This window comes from Melospiza melodia, chromosome 17 (genome assembly GCF_035770615.1).
Source record: "Melospiza melodia melodia isolate bMelMel2 chromosome 17, bMelMel2.pri, whole genome shotgun sequence".
Lineage (NCBI taxonomy): Eukaryota > Metazoa > Chordata > Aves > Passeriformes > Passerellidae > Melospiza > Melospiza melodia.
Genome location: NC_086210.1, coordinates 2821086 through 2842664, shown reverse-complemented (window position 1 = coordinate 2842664; position 21579 = coordinate 2821086).

Sequence of the window (21579 nt, the reverse complement as noted above, 5' to 3'; positions counted from 1 at the left end):
TCCTGAGTGGTGTGGAGAATGGGAAAATATAGGCCAAACCCTGAAAGAATTTTCTGATCCTGTAGACTGGGATTTTCCACGGGAACAAATTCAGAATGCAGCAGAGGTGGGAAAATACCTAAAAGAGAAGTGCCATGACGATTCTAAGGAGAAAAGGCTCATTGCAATAAGCTGGGCCCTGGCCTATGCTTATCACACTTTGTTAGATACTGTCGGGCAGCCGACAGAGGCAGGGGGGCAGGGAGATAAATCATGTATCCCAGTCACTCAAGCTGTAGCCAACAGCCCAGGCTCGAAGCCAGCAGCCAGACCAGATAGTGAGCCTAAGCCAGCATCTAAACCCATGGCTGTTGCTACCAGTACTAGAAGTGGGAAACACACGGAAAAAACTGATCGACCAGTGGATGATGATGATGATGGTGATACAGGAGAAGGAACCTCAATGCCTCATGACATAAAATCAGGAGTCAAAGCGGCAGGTGCAAGATCAGATGCAAATATTGAGTCTTATTTCCTGAAGGACCTTCATGGCCAAAGGAAGGATTACACCCGATGACCTGATGAATCCATAATTAGTTGGCTGGTCCGTCTCTGGGATGCTGCAGGCGAGGCTACAATTCTGGATGGCACTGAAGCCAGGCATTTGGGATCCCCGTCACAGGATCCTGCCATAGACCAAGGAATGATGAGCGGGGCTCACCCTCACAGCCTCTGGGAACGGGTCCTAAGAAGTGTAGCACAAAGATACCTGTGCGCAGACGATCTCTATATGCAGCAAACCCAGTGGAAAACCATAGAACAAGGGATTCAACGCTTGAGGGAAATGGCAGTAGCTGAGATTGTCTTCTCAGATGATGGAAACACTGTAAATCCAGACTTGGTACCATGCACATCTGTGATGTGGAGAAAACTTGTACGACTTGGGCCACGAGAATACGCTTCTGCTTTAGCAATAATGAAGTGGGATGATGGTGAGGAGACTGTGCTGGATATGGCAAAGAAGCTCTGAGCATATGCAGACACTGTGAATGGCCCAACACATGCCAGAATTGCAGCGGTGGAAACACATCTTCAAAAATTAGAGGACAAGATAGAGGATGGTCACAAGAAACTGAGGGAGGAGATTAAAGAGAGCTTTCTCCAAATCTCGGCAGTACAGATCAGAGGTTCTGGTACCCAACGCAGACGTTCCCCAGATGGCAAGAGAAGGTACATCCCACGAGCTGAGCTGTGGTTCTACCTGCGTGATTGTGGAGAAGACATGGGGAGATGGCATAGAAACCTACCGCTGCTCTGGTACAACAGGTGCGTGAACTGAAGACTCAGAGAGGAAGTTCCAAAAGGGAAGCAGCTCCAGTGGCCAGCAACCGAACTGTCACATATGATGATAATGACAATATTTTTGATCCCCTTGAAGGAACCTCCAAGGCATATGCCCAGGGAAAGAAGGATAACCATGCTTAGAGGGGCCCTGCCTCTAGCCAGGTAGAGGCTGGGGAAAACCGTGGTTTTTGGACTGTGTGGATTTATTGGCCTGTCAGATCTGAACCACAAGAACACAAAGCTTTTGTTGACACTGGTGCTCAATGCACATTAATCCCATCGAGACATGTGGGGACAGAGTGTAGTAGATAGGGTCAGGCGCTCGGAAAATCTCGCGATGTTACGGAAAGCAGTAGAGCTCCTCTCCCCCTAACTTCTAGTGATAAGGGATCACCCAAGAATGTAGTCCCCCCTAACATTAGTAACTTTCTACTCCTTACTAACCAATTACAGTAAAGTAAGGCCCCCTGACGTAGGGAAAAAACTTTCCTGGTATAAAACCCGACGAAACGGGACAATAAAGGTGTTGAACCGTCCACCATACTGGTGCCTGTGTGTGTTCTTGGCCCGAGTGACCCTGGGCAGTGGGTTGCCGCGCCGTTTCCTCGGAACCAGGTCACCTCGCCTTGCATCAGAAGGCAACAAGTGGTGCCGGAAACCCGGGATTGAGCCAGTGCTCGGGGAACGGGGATCGCCTGGACAGAGGACGGCAGCTGTAACAGCGGGTCCGATTACAGCGGAGGGGACGCCCTTGAATCATGGAAGCTATAGCAAAGGACGTAAGTGAAGTGTGCACACGATGGGAAATTGATTAAGCTTAAATATACGACTCTCGCATTGTCGAGATTGATTAAGCTGGGGGCTATAGAGAGCCCCATGGATATTTTACACACGGAGGTGTGGGATAATTGTACGAAAACCCTGGCCGAGGATACCATGTGTTCAGGCTCGGGGAAAGCCCTAAAATCGTGGGGCAGAGTCATCCGGGCTCTGCAAAAAGCTCGACAAGAGCAAGAAACCTGGAAAGCTGCCAGAAGCTGCTTAATAGCCACTCCGCAGCTAGGGGTGGGGGCAGCGACACAGACCACCGCGGAAAGTAATCAGATTGCAGACGGGGACGTGCAGGGGCTAGGCGCGTCCCACCTCCCCCCGAACCCCAGCCCAGAACCCCTGGGAGACCCCCCAACCCCCCCGTGGAGCCCGCCAGATCCCAGTCCCCCCCCAGAGCCCCTCGACAAAACCGCGGCCCCTCTACCCGTCTCCCCCCCGCCGATTGCCAACCCAACACAAGAAGCAGAGCAACAAGAGCAGTGTTTTTGAAGAAGACTAGCAGAAGAAGCGCAAAAGGCAGCAAGACAGTCAGAAACCGCCCAGATCGATACGATCTCTCCGCCGCTGTATGAGCTCGAAAATAGCGACCGACCGCATAGTCAGAGCAGAAGAGAAGAAAAGACAAAGAGCAGAAATAGAGTCAGCGCACCTAACATGGCATGCGCGAAAAAGCAGAGAAGGGGGGCGTTCCCCGTGGTGAAGGGTGAGACCAATCAGAGCGCTCTATTCAAATTAAGCCCGTATAAGGCAAGGACCTCCCCCAGCAGGAGGCGGGGGGACCCCAGGGGGAGGGAACGGTCGGCCCCCCGCAGGTGGGGGCGGGGTCGGAGCCCGAGAAAAAGGCAGAGCAGCCCGGAAGTGCTCGGGCATTCCACATCTGACTCCGACTCAGACTCGAGCCGGGACGAGTCTGAGAGGGAGTCGTGGAGCTCCGATTCCGATACTAGCCTTAACAGAGGGAGAGCAGCAGCATATAAGGTCTCTAGTCGCAGCGTTCCCGCATGGGTGAAGGGATCATCGGAGAAAGACCGGACCCCACTTACAGACTGGCGAAAAATAAAGATAGCCTGCGCCGAGTACACCCCTTCAGCTAAGTTAGTGTTCCCTGTCCGTGTGGGGGGGTGGAGGCGAAAACCAAAGAAGGACCTATTCTCCAGTGAATCCAAAAGAGGTACAGGCGATTATTAAAGCGATTGCAGACAAGGGAATTAATTCTGCCATGGTTAACACACTCATAGACGGGGTTTTTGGGGGGGATGACATGCTTCCCTTTGACATCAAACAAACGTGTAGGATGATTTTCGATGGCGCGGGGATGATTGTTTTTGAACAAGAATGGGAGGACAATTGCATTAAACAGCTAGCCTTGGTAACAGGGGCAGACCACCCACTGCACGGCTCCAGCATACAGAGGCTAATGGGCACAGACCCCACTATGATCACCCCCCAGCAACAGGCTGAGGGCTTGCGAGCCCATGAGGTCATGACAACAACCCGTGCTGCCCGAGAAGCCATACGTGACGCTTCTAAAGTGGTAGCTAAACCATCGCCGTGGTCTTCCATAAAACAGGGTGAGAGTGAGAACTTCACTCAGTTTGTGGACAAACTTCAGGCCGCATTAGATTCCTCTGCGTTACCCCCAGAGGTGAAGGGTCCCGTGCTGGCAGACTGCCTACACCAGCAATGCAATTCAGCCACCAAGGACATCTTAAGATCACTGCCACCTGGGGCTAACATAGCCGACATGATCAGACACGTGGCAAAGGAGGAACACCTTGCTCCCATCCAAGCAGCGGTCCACACTGCAATAACCAGTGTGATGGCATGCCTTGAGTGTGGCCAGGCAGGCCACGTGGCAGCAAACTGCCCCCAGCCAAGGTGCCTATCAGCAGCAGCTCCACCACGAGAAGGAGAACTTAGGGGACCGTGCTGAGCATGTGGGAAGAAGGGACATTTAGCTGAAGAATGCAGATCCAGGCTCCAGGGAAACGGGGCAGGGAGGGGGTGGCCGGGCTGTGTTCAGCCCCCTCCCACCTGGAATATGCAGCGGCCCAGCTACAGCAGCCCCGAGTGGGGCAGGGGGCCCTCGTACCCCATGCCCCCACAGGGAGCAGTCAATTTTACATCCCCACCTACAACGCAATGCCAGAACTGTACACCACCACCAGTAATGCTTTCGCACACCCCACCGCCACAAGCCGCGCCAGTGCCACAGGGCCAACAGGGGGCGCCCCAGCGCGGGATCCCTGGGTGGCCTTGGCCATGAGAATAGGGAAGGAGCCCCTGATGGTGTGGGGGACATGCCGCCTTTACAGCAGTCAGGATCCCCACGTCATAGGGTTTCAGTTCTGGGCAGACACGGGATCAGACTGCACGATTTTTCCCCAAGCACATTGGCCCGGGCATTGGCAATTCAAAGAAGTCCCTCCAGTGAACGGAGTGGGAGGGCAGTCCCAGGTGTGGAAAAGCACTCAGTTGGTGGCTTTAACGCTTCACACAAAAAAGGAACCAGGAGTGTCAACATCAGCAGCAGCCCTAATGCTGGAAGAAGCACTCTCCTTGCGACAGGGCACCGTGTCAGTCATTCGCATCAACAGCCACGACCCAGTCAAAGGTTACTTCCAGACCAGCAACGACAAAGCGGACGCCGCAGCGAAAGGCGTCTGGACGTTGCAGGAAGCCCTGAAAAAGGCCCAGATCGAGGAGCAGAGAAAGGCAGAGCTGGAGGACGAGAGGGACCACGGGAGAGACATGGATGAGGAGCTGCAGCAGGGGAAGCAGAAGCTGCCGCAGCGAACGACAAGGATGAAGCCGGAAGAGGAGGAAGATGTGCGAGAACTGAACGCGCTGTTCCTCAGTGCCAAGTGCGACATGATCTGGGACAAGCAAGTCCTGGGGAAGCAGATGATCCTCGAGGAACTGACGGAGGAAGAGAAGCACCTGAACAAGATGATAGAAATGGAGCGAGAGGAGGACATGGAGGTCCAGGAGGAGCTGGAGCGCCAGAAGAAGCAGGAGCTGATGAGAGCCCGGCAGGGCATTGTGAAACAGATGGAGCAGAATGCAGAGGAGCGGGCATTGAGGGCTGAGGAGCTGCACCAGGAGGGCCAGAGGCAGCTGGAGCGACTGGAGCAGATGAAAAAGGGAAGATCAGAAGGCCTGGGAGCAGAAACAGGAGCAGGGGGCCCACAGGTGGTAATTAGAAATGAGCTAGGCGAATGAGAACGGGGCTGGAGGTTGATGCTCATGGAGAGAGGGTACACAGCTGTCAAAAAGGACGGCAAATTAAGTGGTGTCCACTTAAGTCAATTAAGCCAGACCTCCATAGCGAACAGAATGAGACTGATGAGAGTTGTGAGTTTCTGTTTACAGGACCTGCTCGTGGGGCATCCTCGTGACGCGTACATCCCCATTCCAGAAGAAAGTGACAGACCACCAAGCCTTCAGGCAGCACCCAAGAGACCCGCACGGGTGAGACCCAGGCATCAATAGTGTTTCTGTGTGATTTTGCTGTTGGGGCTTGTTGCCAGAGGACAAGCCGGCCCAGATCACTACCCCCATCAGCCCTTCAAGTGGGTCACGCAACACCTTAGTAGTGACAAGGTGCTCAGAGAAATCACCACACCAAACACCCCATCCTTCGTGCTCCGCATCACCGACCTGTTTCCAGGACGGCCAAAGGTAGACCCCAATTCCCCACACTCCACACACATGTCCTTTCAGGTAGACCATTTAGCCGAGTCAGATTTAGATCCAATCCTTCGTATGTTAGAAGCTACCTTCCTATCCCTGAACGAATCTAACCCTAACCTAACCGAATCCTGCTGGCTCTGTTACAACGTCGAACCTCCCTTTTATGAAGGAGTCACTTTAAACACTCCCTTCAGTTACCCCACAGCAGATGCACCCAACCAATGTAGAGGGGACACCCCCCACAAAGGAATCACCCTGAGTCAAGTCACAGGCCGAGGCAGATGCTTTGGCAATGCAACCCTAGCTAGGCGGAAAGGCAACGTCTGCACCGAAGTTGTCAAACCCAACGGGAAAAACAGTAAGTGGGTAGTCCCATCCACGTCTGGGATGTGGGTTTGCCAGCGATCTGGAGTGAGTCCCTGTGTGTTCCTTGCCAAATTCAATGACTCTAACGACTGTTGTGTCCAAGTTCTGATTGTTCCTAGGGCCCTGTGCCGCGCAGATGAAGAAGTATATCGCCATTTCGAGGAACCCAGCCGGCTCCACAAAAGAGAAATAGTAACAGCTATAGCTATCGCAATGCTGCTGGGCCTAAGAGCAGCGGGAACGGCCACAGGAGTCTCAGCCCTGGCGACCCAGCATCAAGGACTGTCCCAGCTGCAGACAACAATTGACGAGGACCCGCAGAGGATCGAGAAACCCATCTCCCTTTTAGAGAAGTCAGTCTCCTCACTCTCAGAAGTGGTCTTGCAGAGCAGACGAGGCCTGGACCTCCTGTTCACGCAGCAAGGGGGCCTGTGTGCCGCCTTGAAAGAGGAGTGTTGCTTCTATGCAGACCACATGGCAGTCGTGAGAGACTCCATGGCAGAACTCCGAAACAGACTGGCTCAGAGACAGAAAGACAGGGAAGCCCAACAGGGTTGGTTTGAGTCCTGGTTCAATCGATCAACATAGCTAACCACTCTGATTTCTACCCTAACAGGTCCATTGGCAATGCTACTTTTAGCTGTCACCTTCGGACCATGCCTGCTGAACAAGCTGGTCTCATTCATTCAGACCCGTCTAGAACGGACCAACATCCTGTTCATAGGCCAGCAATTCACTGCTGTGAATTCGACCAGAGAACATTGCCAGTCACAAGATTTTCTACCCAGGTTCACCAAACCCCTTTCTCTGTCGACAACCCTATGCCTCAGCTCAGTACCTATGTATATGACTACTTCATTCATTTGTAAAAAAGGGGGGGGAGATGTAGTAGATAGGGTCAGGCGCTCAGAAAATCTCGCGATGTTACGGAAAGCAGTAGAGCTCCTCTCCCCCTAACTTCTAGTGATAAGGGATCACCCAAGAATTTAGTCCCCCCTAACATTAGTAACTTTCTACTCCTTACTAACCAATTACAGTAAAGTAAGGCCCCCTGACGTAGGGAAAAAACTTTCCTGGTATAAAACCCGACGAAACGGGACAATAAAGGTGTTGAACCGTCCACCATACTGGTGCCTGCGTGTGTTCTTGGCCTGAGTGACCCTGGGCAGTGGGTCGCCGTGCCGTTTCCTCGGAACCAGGTCACCTCGCCTTGCATCAGAAGGCAACAACAGAGTCTGTTTCTATTGCTGGTGTGACAGGGGGATCACAGGATTTTACTTTGGTAGAAGCTGAGGTGAGCCTGACTGGAAATGAGTGGAAGAAACACTCTATTGTGACTGGCCCAGAGGCCCCATGTATTTTGGGCATAGACTAACTTCGAAGTGGGTATTTCAAAGACCCAAAGGGACTCAGATGGGCATTTGGAATAGCTGCTGTAGAGACAGAGGGTGTCAAGCAGTTGAACAGCTTGCTTGGACTGTCAGAAAGCCCATCTTCAGTAGGTCTCCTGAAGGTGGAAGAACAATGAGTGCCAATTGCCACCTCAACAGTGCACCGCCGACAGTACTGAACGGATCGAGCTGCTGGGATCCCCATCCAAAAAATGATCCAAGAGCTGGAGAGCCAGGGGGTGGTCAGCAAGACCCACTCACCCTTCACCAGTCCTATTTGGCCTGTGCGAAAATCTGAAGGAGAATGGAGATTGACAGTGGACTATCATGCATTGAATGAAGTGACCCCACCCCTGAGCGCTGCTGTGCCGGACATGCTGGAACTCCAGTACGAGCTGGAGTCCAAGGCAGTATGGTGGTATGCCACTATAGACATTGCCAATGCATTTTTCTCCATTCCTCTGGCAGCAGAATGCAGGCCTCAGTTTGCTTTCACCTGGAGAGGCATGCAGTACACCTGGAACCGACTGCCCCAGGGCTGGAAGCACAGCCCCACCATCTGCCATGGACTGATCCAGGCTGCACTGGAAAATTGTGAGGCTCCAGAACACCTGCAATATATTGATGACATCATTGTGTGGGGGAAGACAGCAGCAGAGGTGTTCGAGAAAGGGGAGAAAATCATCCAGATTCTCCTAAAAGCTGGCTTCGCCATCAAGAAAAACAAAGTCAAGGGACCTGCTCAAGAGATCCAGTTTCTGGGAGTGAAGTGGCAAGACAGACGGCGTCAGATTCCCACCGATGTCATCAACAAGATCACTGCAATGTCTCCACCCACCAATAAGAAAGAGACACAAGCTTTCTTGGGTGCAATAGGTTTTTGGAGGATGCATATTCCTGAGTACAGTCAGATCATGAGCCCTCTTTACCTGGTCACGTGCAAGAAGAACACTTTCCACTGGGGCCCTGAGCAGCAACAAGCCTTTGTCCAGATCAACCAGGAGATCGCTCATGCAGTAGCCCTTGGCACAGTCAGGACAGGACCAGAGGTAAAGAACGTGCTCTACTCTGCAGCCAGGAACAATGGATTGTCCTGGAGCCTTTGGCAGAAGGTGCCTGGGGAGACTCGAGGCTGACCACTGGGATTTTGGAGTCATAGCTACAGAGGATCTGAAGCCAACTACACTCCCACAGAGAAGGAAATCTTGGCTGCCTATGAAGGAGTCCAGGCTGCCTCAGAGGTAATAGGCACTGAAGCACAACTCCTCCTGGCACCCCGACTACTGGTGCTGGGATGGATGTTCAAAGGCAAGGTTCCTTCCACTTACGATGACACCAGTGCTACATGGAGCAAATGGATTGCTGTTATCACACAGCGTGCCCATATAGGTAAATTGATTTGCGCTAGTATTTTTGAGGTAATTACAAATTGGCCTGAAGGTGAACATTTTGGTGTCACAGATGGAGAACAAGAACCAGTGACACAGGCAGAAGAAGCTCCTCCATATAACCAACAGCCACCAGAGGAAACAGTCTACACTCTTTTCACTGACGGTTCCTGTCGCATCGTAGGGATGAACCGGAAATGGAAAACAGCCGTGTGGAGCCCCGCATGACAGGTTGCACAAGCTACCGAAAGAGGTGGATCCAGCCAACTTGCTGAACTCAAAGCTGTTAGACTGGCCCTGGACATTGCTGAGAGAGAGAAGTGGCCAAAGCTCTACCTCTACACTGATTCATGGATGGTAGCCAATGCTCTGTGGGGATGGCTGGAGAGGTGGAAAAAGGCTAACTGGCAATGTAGAGGGAAACCAATTTGGGCTGCTGATGAGTGGAAAGACATTGATACCAGGGTAGGGAGGCTGCCTGTGAAAGTCCGCCATGTAGATGCCCATGTCCCCAAGAGTAGAGCCAACGAGGAGCACCAAAACAATGAGCAGGTAGACCAAGCTGCAAAGATAGGGGTGTCCAAAATAGACCTAGATTGGGAACATAAGGGAGAGTTATTCCTAGCTAAATGGGCCCATGATGCCTCAGGCCACCAGGGCAGAGATGCCACCTATAAGTGGGCACGAGACCGAGGGGTGGATCTAACCATGGACAGTATTTCTCAGGTTATCCATGACTGTGAGATGTGTGCTGCCATCAAGCAGGCCAAGCGAGTGAAGCCCCTCTGGTACGGTGGGCGGTGGTCCAAGTACAAGTATGGGGAGGCCTGGCAGATTGACTCCATCACACTGCCCCAGACATGCCAGGGCAAGCGCTACGTGCTGACCATGGTGGAAGCCACCACTGGATGGGTTGGAAACCTAGCCTGTGTCTCGTGCTACAGCCTGGAACACCATCCTGGGCTTTGAAAAGCAAGTTCTGTGGAGACATGGCACCCCTGAGAGGATCGAGTCAGACAACAGGACTCATTTCAAGAACAGCCTTATCAACACCTGGGCTAGGGAACGTGGCATTGAGTGGGTGTATCATATCCCCTACCATGCACCAGCTGCAGGAAAAGTGGAGAGGTACAATGGACTACTAAAAACCCAGTTGAAAGCTTTGGGTGGGGGATCTTTCAAAAATTGGGAGCAGCATTTAGCAACGGCCACCTGGTTAGTCAACACCCGAGGTTCCACCAACCGAGCAGGTCCTGCCCAGTCTGAGTCCCTGAATGTAATAGAATGAGACAAAGTCCCAGTGGTACATATCAGAGGTTTGTGAAGGAAGACTGTGTGGATCAATTCTGCCTGGAGTACAGACAAACCTATTCGTGGGGTTGTCTTTGCTCAGGGACCAGGTTGCACGTGGTGGATAATGCAAAGAGATGGAACAACACGATGTTGTTTTTCTGGGAGATCTGATTGTGGGGTAAGAATGATATGCAATATCACTGTATATGAATAATGCATGATGTGTTGTAGTATGTTGATGATATGGGGATAAGGGGTGGAATGTCCTGGGGTGACGTTATGATGCTTGTATCCCCATTCATCTGTTCTGTGCCTTTAAGACCGGCTCTGAAGAGTGGAAGTTTTGTTTGGGTTTCTCTTATCAGGGACACAGAGACGGGCAGTACATAGGGCTGTTTTTCACTTCTTGCTTTCAGCTTGCTGCTTTGCTTGCTCCCTTTGCTGCTCTCGCTTCTGCTCTACTTTGGCCTCTGCTTATTAGCTAGTTTAGCTAAACAGTCCAAATTCCTTCCTGGACTGTTTCTCCTCTCCTGTTCCTGTGACCATCTCGAACCTGCTCCGGACTGGGACCCGGGAACACCGAAGGTTTGGCTGCAGCAGCTGCCCCAGCGCCGGAGGGACTGAGAACAGAGCAACCACCCCCGAAAGAGACTTTCTGATTTTGTCATCTTTCTCAGAGCGGTGTCATCGGGTATTGTTCATTTTGTGTGCTGGGGGGTGCTGTGCCTGAAATAAACAGGTTCTTTCCACCTCTCTCCAAGGAATTTTTTCCCAAACTGTTTGGGGGAGGGGCCATGTGGGTTTTGCTTTCTGGAGGGGCCCCCTTTGCAGATTCTTTAACAAATTTGCCCTAAACCAGGACAGTCCCCAAGGTCCCCAACATCCCCAGTGCCCCCAAGGTCCCCAGTGCCCCAACATCTCCAGTGTCCCCAAGGTTTTCCAAAGTCCCCAAGGTCCCCATCATCCCAACATCTCCAATGTCCCCAGTGTCCCATCACCCCAACATCTCCAGGGTCCCCAATGTCCAACCATCTCCAAGGTCCCCCAGGTTTTCCAATGTCCCCAAGGTCCCCATCACACCAACATCTCCAATGTCCCCAGTGTCCCATCACCCCAACATCTCCAAGGTCCCCAACATCTCCAATGTCCCCAATGTTCCATCACCCCAACATCTCCAAGGTCCCCAATGTCCCCAACGGCCCCAACACCCTCCATGTTCGCAAGGTCCCCAAGGTCTCCAAGGTCCCAAACATCTCCAGTGTGCCCAAGGTCCCCATCATCCCAATGTCCCCAGGGTCCTCAAGTTCCCCATTGCTCCAACATCCCCAATGTCCCCAGGGTCCTCCATACTCCCAAGGTCCTCAAGGTCCCCAACATCTCCAATGTCCCCAAGGTCCCATCACCCCAACATCTCCAAGGACCCCAACACCCTCCATATTCCCAAGGTCCCAAAGGCCCCCAACATTCTCCAATGTCCCCAAGGTCACCAATGTCCCCAAGGTCCCCATCACCCCAACATCTCCAATGTCCCCAGTCTCCCCAATATCTCCAATGTCCCAAAGGTTCCCAACATCTCCATGATTCCCAAGGTCCCCATCACCCCAACATCTCCAGTGTTCCCAGTGTCCCATCACCCCAACATCTCCAAGGTCCCCAATGTCCCCAACGGCCCCAACACCCTCCATGTTCACAAGGTCCCCAAGGTCTCCAAGGTCCCAAACATCTCCAGTGTGCCCAAGGTCCCCATCATCCCAATGTCCCCAGGGTCCTCAAGGTCCCCATTGCTCCAACATCCCCAATGTCCCCAGTGTCCTCCATACTCCCAAGGTCCTCAAGGTCCCCAACATCTCCAATGTCCCTGAGGTCCCATCACCCCAACATCTCCAAGGGCCCCAACACCCTCCATATTCCCAAGGTCCCCAAGGTCCCCAACGTTCTCCAATGTCCCAAAGCCTCCAATGTCCCAAGGTCCCCATCACCCAATGTCCCCAAGGTCTCCAATGTCCCCATTGCCCCCAAAGGTCCCCAACATCTCCGAGGTCCCCGAGGCCCCATCACCCCAACATCTCCAATGTCCCCAAGCTCCCATCACCCAAACATCTCCAATGTCCTCAAGGTCCCCAACATCTCCAATGTCCCCAAAGGTCCTCAAGCTCCCCAGCACCCCAACATCTCCAATGTCCTGGCTGCAAACAGGACCCAGCTCCAACTTCCTCGACCATGGGAGACGTTCTCTCCCCGTTTTTCTTTTAGTCGAGACGAGGGGTCAGCGTTAGGGGTCACCATGTGTCATAGGAAGGAGACCAGGACACCAGAGGGTTCATCACAGGTCCAGTTTATTAAAGAAAGCATCCAACACTTATACAGCAAATAATAAGCTCATGAATATTCTGTAAGCCAAGCAATCTATTGGTTAAACTATACCATTAACTCATCCACATTCCTTTGGGCCTACGTTCTCTACTTCTCACACCTCGCTGTCCATTTCTTTATCATCCTCTGCTAGGCCCAAGGACACGTTTTCTTTGCAGGTGGAAGATTTGGAATTAACCACTGCCTTGTACTTTTCCATTCTTTAGCCTGCTGCTTTCTCAACAGACACCCTGCCTGCAAAAAGGCCTCTGCCCTAGTTAGGACATCTCTACCAAATCAATTCGGCTGTGTCCTCTCTCCTCAAGCCACCCTTTGACAAAACTCTCCACATCCCCAAGGTCTCCAATGTCCTCAGTATCCCCAAGGCCCCATCACCCCAACATCTCCAGTGTCCCAAAGGTCCCCAATATCTCCAGTTTCTCCAAGGTCAGCAATGTCCCAAGGTCCCCAACATCTCCAAGGTTCCCAAGGTCCCAATCACCCCAACATCTCCACCATCTCCAAGGTCTCCAAGGTCTCCTCACTCGTGTCTCCTTTTCCCCAGGCTTGTCCCCGGTGTCCTGCCACCCCATCCTGGTGGGTGACGCGTTGTTCCTGGTGGTGGCCCAGCTGCGCAGCGGCTCCTGGATGTGGTCCCATCACCCCAACATCTCCAATGTCCCCAATGTCCCCAAGGTCCCCATCACCCCAACATCTCCAATGTCCCCAATGTCTCCAATGTCCTCAAGGCTTCCAGTGTCCCCAAGGTCTCCATCACCCCAACATCTCCAATGTCCAAACATCTCCAATGTCCAAACATCTCCAATGTCCCCCAGGTTTCCAATGTCCCCAGTGTCCCATCACCCCAACATCTCCAGTGTCCCCAGTGTCCTATCACCCCAAAATCTCCAATGTCCCCAATGCCCTCCACCATCACCATGTCCCCAGGGTCCTCAAGGTCCCCATCACCCCAACATCTCCAATGTCCCAAGGTCTCCAATGTCCCCAGTGTCCCCAAGGTTCCATCACCCGAACATCTCCAATGTCCCAAGGTCCCCATCACCCCAACATCTCCAAGGTTCCCAATGTCCCCAAGATCCCAAAGGTCCCCAACATCTCCAATGTCTCCAAGCTCCCCAAGGTCCCCAAGATACCCATCACCCCAACATCTCCAATGTCCCAAAGGTCCCCAACATCTCCATGATTCCCAAGGTCCCCATCATGCCAACATGCCCAATGTCCCCAAGTTCTCTAAGGTCCCCAACATCTCCAATGTCCCCAGTGTTCCAATGTCCCCATCACCCCAACATCTCCAATGTCCACATCACCCCAACATCTCCAGTGTGCCCAAGGTCCCAATCACCAACATCTCCAAGGTCTTCAAGGTCTCCTCACTCGTGTCCCCTCTCCCCAAGGCTCATCCCCGGTGTCCTTCCGCCACGTCCTGGCAGGTGATGAGCTGTTCCTGGTGGTGGCCCAGCTGCCCTGGGTGTTCCTGTAGGGCGCCGGTGGCTTCGCGCCGCACGCGGACATCCCGCACAGGGACATCCCGCATGCGGACATCCCGCATGTGGACATCCCGCACGTGAACATCCCGCACATCCCGCACAGGGACATCCCGCACGTGGAAATCCCACAAGCGGCCATCCCGCACGCGGCCGAGCCCTTCAGGGTGGAGGGGAGCGTGTTCTTCTGTCTCACCAGGTTCCTGGGGGACGCCAAGGTGAGGAACGGGGTGGGAGGGGTTGTGGGGGTTGGTGGTGGGGGCTGTTGCGGGGTTTGGGGGGTCCATCGAGGTTATGGGGGTCCATCAGGGTTATGGGATCAGGGGTTTATGGGGGTCCATCAGAGTCATGGGGTTATGGGGTTCCATCAAGGCCATGTGGTTATGGGGGTCCATCAGGGTCATGGGGGTCCATTGGGGTTATGGGATCAGGGGTTTATGGGGGTCCATCAGAGTCATGGGGTTATGGGGGTCCATCAGGGTTATGGGGTCATGTGGTTATGGGGGTCCATCATGGTTATGGAGTTATGGAGGCCCATCAAGGTAATGGGGTTATGGGGGGTCCATCAAGGTCATGTGGTCATGGGGGTCCATTATGGTTATGGGGTTCTATCAAGGTCATGGGGTTATGGAGGTCCATCAAGGCCATGTGGTTATGGGGGTCCATCAGGGTCATGGGGGTCCATCAGGGTTATGGGATCAGGGGTTTATGGGGGTCCATCAGAGTCATGGGGTTATGGGGGTCCATCAGGGTTATGGGGCCATGTGGTTATGAGGGTCCATCATAGTTATGGGGTTATGGACGTCCATCAAAGTAATGGGGTTATGGGGGGTCCATCAAGGTCATGTGGTCATGGGGGTCCATTATGGTTATGGGGTTATGGGGTTCTATCAAGGTCATGGGGTTATGGAGGTCCATCAAGGCCATGTGGTTATGGGGGTCTATCATGGTTATGGGATCATGGGGTTATGGGATATGGGGTCATGGGGTTATTGGGGTCGATCAAGGTCATGGAGTTATGGGGTTCCATCATGGTTATGGTGTTATGGAGGTCCATCAAGGTCATGGGGGGTTCATCATAGTTATGGGGTTATGGGGATCCATCATGGTTATGGGGTCATGGAGTTCCATCAAGGTCATGGGGTTATGGGGTTCCATCAAGGTCATGGGGTCATGTGGTTATGGGGTTCCATCATGGTCATGGGGTTATGAAGGTCTATCAGGGTCATGGAGTTATGGGGTTATGGGGTTCCATCATGGTTATGGGGTTATGGAGTTCCATCATGGTTATGAGATCATGGAGTTATGGAGGTCCATCAAGGTCATGTGGTTATGGGGGTCCATCTTGGTTATGGGATTATGGGGGTCCACCAGGATCATGGGGGTCCATCAAGGTCCTCGGGGTCCATCAAGGTCATGGAGTTATGGAGGTCCATCAGGGTCATGGTGGGTCAGCAGGGTCATGGAGTTCTGGGGTAATCAAGGTCACGTGGTCATGGGAAGTAACCAGGGTCATGGGGTTATGGAGCTCCATAAGGGTCATGGGGGTACATGGAGGTCATGGGGTTATGCAGTTCCATCAAGGTCATGGGGTCATGGGGTTCCATTAGGATCATGTGGTCAAGGGGGGTCACCAGGGTCATGTGGGGCCACCATGGTCATGATGGTCACCTCATGGCTACGGGGGCCAACTGGGGTGACGTGAGCCACCTCTGACCCCCTGACCCCATGTGCAGGTAGGTGATGGTGCTGGGAGGGCTCCAAACCCACCAAACCCAAACACCCCATGGTCCCACCACACATCTCATGGTTCCACTGCTGACCCCATGGTCCCACCACCACCCCATGGTCCCACCACCACCCCATGGTCCCACCACCACCCCATGGTCCCGCCACCCATCTCATGGCCCCACTTCTGACCCCATGGTCCCACCACCAAATCAGCTCAACCCAAATCAACCCAACCCAAATCAACCCAACCCAACTCAACCCAACTCAACCCAACTCAATCCAACCCAACCAACCCAACCCAATCAACCCAACCAACCCAACCCAAATCAAGCCAACCAACCCAACCAACGCAACCTAACCTAACCCATCCCAACCCAACCCAACTCAAACCACCAACCCAACTCAACTCAACTCAACCCATGGTCCCACCACCCATCTAACGGTCCCACTGCTGACCCCATGGTCCCACCACCAGCCCATGGTCCCATCACCACCTCATGGTCCCATCACTCATCCCATGGTCCCACAACTAAAACCAAAACCCACCCAACCCAACCCAACCAACAAACCCAACCCAACTAAACCCAACCCAACCAAACCAACCCAACCCAACCCAACCCAAATCAACCCAACCAACCCAACTCAATCCAATGAACCCAACCCAACTCAATACAACCCAACCAACCCAACCCAATCAACCCAACCAACCCAACCCAAATCAAGCCAACCAACCCAACCAACGCAACCTAACCTAACCCATCCCAACCCAACCCAACTCAAACCACCAACCCAACTCAACTCAACTCAACCCATGGTCCCACCACCCATCTAACGGTCCCACTGCTGACCCCATGGTCCCACCACCAGCCCATGGTCCCATCACCACCTCATGGTCCCATCACTCATCCCATGGTCCCACAACTAAAACCAAAACCCACCCAACCCAACCCAACCAACAAACCCAACCCAACTAAACCCAACCCAACCAAACCAACCCAACCCAACCCAAATCAACCCAACCAACCCAACTCAATCCAATGAACCCAACCCAACTCAATACAACCCAACCCACGCCATGGTCCCACCAACATCCCATGGTCCCACCACTGACCCTACCATGTCCTGGTGATGCACTTGGGGCATTCCAAGCCAACCCAACCAAACCAACCCAACCTTACCCAACCCAACCCAACCAACCCAACCAAACCAACCCAACTCAACTCAACCCAACCCAACTCAACTCAACAAACCCAACCCAACCCATCCCAACCATACAAACTCAACCCAACCCAACCAAATCCAACACAACCCAACTCGACTCAACTCAACCCAACTCAACCGAAACCAACCCAACCCAACCCAACCCAACGCAACCCAACCCAACTCAACTCAACCCAACTCAACCAAACTCAATCAAACCAAACCACCCCAACTCAACCTAACCCAACAAAACCCAACCCAACCCAACCCAACCCAACTCAACCCAACACAACCCAACTCAACCCAACACAACCCAACACAACCAAATTTAACTCAACTCAACCCAACTCAACCTAACCCAACTCAACCCAACCCAGCTCAACCCAAATCAACCAAACCCAAGAAACCCAACCAACGCAACCTAACCTAACCCATCCCAACCCAACCCAACTCAACCCAACCAACCCAACTCAACTCAACTGAGCTCAACCCAACCCAACCCAACCCAATCAAACATAACCCAACCCTACTCAATCCAACTGAACCCATCCCAACCAAACCCAACCCAACACAACTCAACCCAACTCAATACAACCTAACCAACCCAACCAAACCCAACCCAACTAAACCAAACCCATCCCAACCCAACCAACTCAACCCATCCCAAGCCAACCGAACTCAACTCAACTCAACCCAACCCAACTCAACTCAGCTCAACCGAACTCAACTCAACCCAACCCAACCAAACCCAACGCAACTCAACTCAACTCAACCCAACCAACTCAACTCAACCCAACTGAACCCAACCATTTCAGCCCACCCAACCCAACCCAACCAACCCAACCCAACACAACCCAACCCAACCAAACCCAACCAACCCAACCCAACCAACCCAACCCAACCCAACTCAACCAAACCCAACCCAACCAAACCCAACCCAACCAACCCAACCCAACACAACCCAACCAAACCCAACCCAACCAACCCAACCCAACCCAACTCAACCAAACCCAACCAACCCAACCCAACCAACAAACCCAACCCAACCCAACTCAACCAAACCCAACCCAACCAACCCAACCCAACTCAACCCAACCCAACCAACCCAACCCAAATCAACCCAACCAACCCAACTCAATACAACCCAACCCATGCCATGGTCCCACCAACATCCCATGGTCCCACCACTGACCCTACCATGTCCTGGTGATGCACTGGGGGCATTCCAAGCCAACCCAACCAAACCAACCCAACCTTACCCAACCCAACCCAACGCAGCCAACTCAACACAATCCAACCCAACTCAACCCAACCCACCCAACCCAACTCAACCCAACCCAAGCAAACCCAACTCAACCCAACTCAACCCAACTCAATCCAAACCAACCAACCCAACCAAACCCAACCCAACTCAACCAAACCAACCCAACTCAACTCAACCAACCCAACCCAACTCAACCCAACACAACCCAACCCAACTCAACCCAAGCCAACCAACCCAACCCAACTCAACCCAACAAACCCAACCCAACCCATCCCAACCATACAAACTCAACCCATCCCAACCCAACCCAACTCAACCCAACCCAACCAAATCCAACACAACCCAACTCAACTCAACTCAACCCAACCCTACTCAATCCAACTGAACCCAACCCAACCAACCCAACCCAACTCAACCCAACCTAACCTAACCCATCCCAACCAAACCCAATCCAACTCAACCCAACTTAATACAACCTAACCAACCCAACCCAACTCAACCCAACCCATCCCAACCCAACCAAATCAACCCAACCCATCCCAACCCAAACCAACTCAACCAAACCCGACCCAACTCAACTCAACTCAACCCAACCAACACAACTCAACCCAACTGAACCCAACCCAACCATTTCAACCCTCCCAACCCAACACAACCAACCCAACCTAACCTAACCCATCCCAGCCCAAACCAACTGAACCCAACCCAACCAACCCAACCCAACCAAACCCAACCCAACCAAACCCAACCCAACCAACCAAACCAACCCAACCCAACCCAACCCAACCCAACTAACCAACTCAACCCAACCCAACCAACCCAACCACACCATGGTTCCACCACCCATCCCTTGACCCATCACCCATGCTATGGTCCCATCACCACCCCATGGTCCCACCATCACCCCATGACCCATCATCCATCCCATGGTCTCACCACCATCTCATGACCCCCCTGGTGTGCAGGTGATGCGCTGGGAGGGCTCCAACCCAACCCAACCCAACTCAACCCAAGCCAATGAACCCAACCCATGGTCCCACCACTGATCTCATAACCCCATTGATCCTCCACCCACCCCATGGTCCCACCTCACACCCAGCTGCTGTGCTGCGAGGGCTCCATGGCCACCAGCTTCAGGGGCGCCACGCAGATCTACACCCATGTCACCGAGGACATTGGCACCTAGGGGACCTGTGGTGGTGGCATCTGGAGGGACGTGGCGATGGTGGCCACCATGATGTTTTGGATATGGGGACATCAGGGGACACTTGCTGGTGGCTGGAAGGATGTGGGGATGGTGGCCAGCACAACATCATGGAGATGGGGACATCAGGAGTCACTTGGTGGCATCTGGAGGGATGTGGGGACGGTGGCCACCATGATCTTGGGGAGATGGGGACATCAGGGGAATCAGGGAACATGTGGTGGTGGCACCTGGAGGGACGTGGGGATGGTGGCCACCACATCACCATGGAGATGGGGACATTCTGGGGACATCAGGGGACACATGGTGGCATCTGGAGGGACATGGGGATGGTGGCCACCATGATCTTGTGGAGATGGGGACATTCTGGGGACACCGTGGGGACACCGTGGGGACAGCAGTGCCACTGCGGCCTCGTGCAGCTGCAGGGACCGGGGGACGTCCCCTGGGCTCGGTCACCTGAGGGATGCGGGGACATCGGGGACCGGACACAGCCAGACCTGGGGCCACCCTCACCCCCTGTCCCCATGGCCACCGGTGACCCAATGTCCCCAAGGCCACCAATGACCCGATGTCCCCAGAGCCACCCTCACCCCAGTGTCCCCAAGGCCACCATCACTCAATGTCCCCACGGCCACCACTGACCCAATGTCCCCAGAGCCACTGTCACCTTGATGTCCCCTCCTGGTGCCACCATCGTCCTGATGTCCCCAAGGCCACCATCACTGACCCGATGTCCCCAAAGTCGCTGTCACCCCCATGTCACCCTTGGCTTTGTGTCCCCTCCTGGTGCCACCATGGCTCCGATATGTCCCCAAGGCCACCATTGTCACCTCAGTGTCACCTCTGGTCTCGTGTCCCCTCCTGGTGCCACTATCACCCCAATGTCCCCAAGGCCACCATCATTGACCCGATGTCCTCAAGGCCACCACCCCTGCCCCGATGTCCCCACAGTCACTTTCACCCCAGTGTCACCCTTGGCTTTGTGTCACTCTCTGGTGCCACCAATGTCCTGATGTCCCCAAGGCCACCAATGACCCAAGGACTTGTGTCCCCTGCTGATGCCACCATCTCCCCGTTGTCCCCAATGCCACCATTGTCACCTCAGTGTCACCGCTGCTCTCATGTCCTCTTCTGGTGCCACCATCGCCTCAGTGTCCCCAAGGCCACCAATCCCCCGATGTCCCCAAGGCCACCAATGCCCCGATGTCCCCTCCCGGTGCCACCGCTGTCCCCGTGTCCCCTCCCCCAGTGACCAAAATCCCATTTTTTCTTCCATTTTTATTCATTGCCTTTGTTGGGGACATTTGGGGACATTTGGGCATATTTGGGGAAACTTGGGGACATTTGGGGACATTTTGGGGCCATTTGGGGCCGTTTGGGGACATTTGGGGACATTTTGGGACATTTTGGGAACATTTGGGGCCATTTTGGGGACATTTGGGGTCATTTGGGGCTATTTTGGGGACACTTTGGGGACATCTCAGGCTCCTGTGGAGAGAGGGGCGGGTCAGGGGTGGCACTGTCCCCTCGGTGTCCCCTTGGTGTCCCCAAAGTGTCCCCAATGTTTCCAATGACCCCAAATGTCCCCAAATCCTCCCCAGTGTCCCCAAATTTCCCCAATCCCTTCAGTGTCCCCAAATGTCCCCAAAATGTCCCAAAGTGTCCCCAACCCCAATGTCCCCAAATCCCCTCCAGTGTCCCCAATGTCCCCAATGTCCCCAATGTCCCCAAATGTCCCCAGATTTCCCCAATGTCCCCAGGTCCCACCTGGCCTTGCTGCGGCACTTGCACTGCCTACCTGAGGGGACACAGGGGACAGTGACACAGGGGACAGTGACACAGGGGACACAGGGGACAGTGACAGTGACACAGGTGACACAGGTGACACAGGTAACAGTGACACAGATGACACAGGTGACAATGACAATGTCACTCACTGAACAGGACGGCGATCCCCAGCACGCTCAGCACACACAGGTGACACACAGGTGACAATGACACACAGGTGACAGTGACACAGGTGACAATGACAATG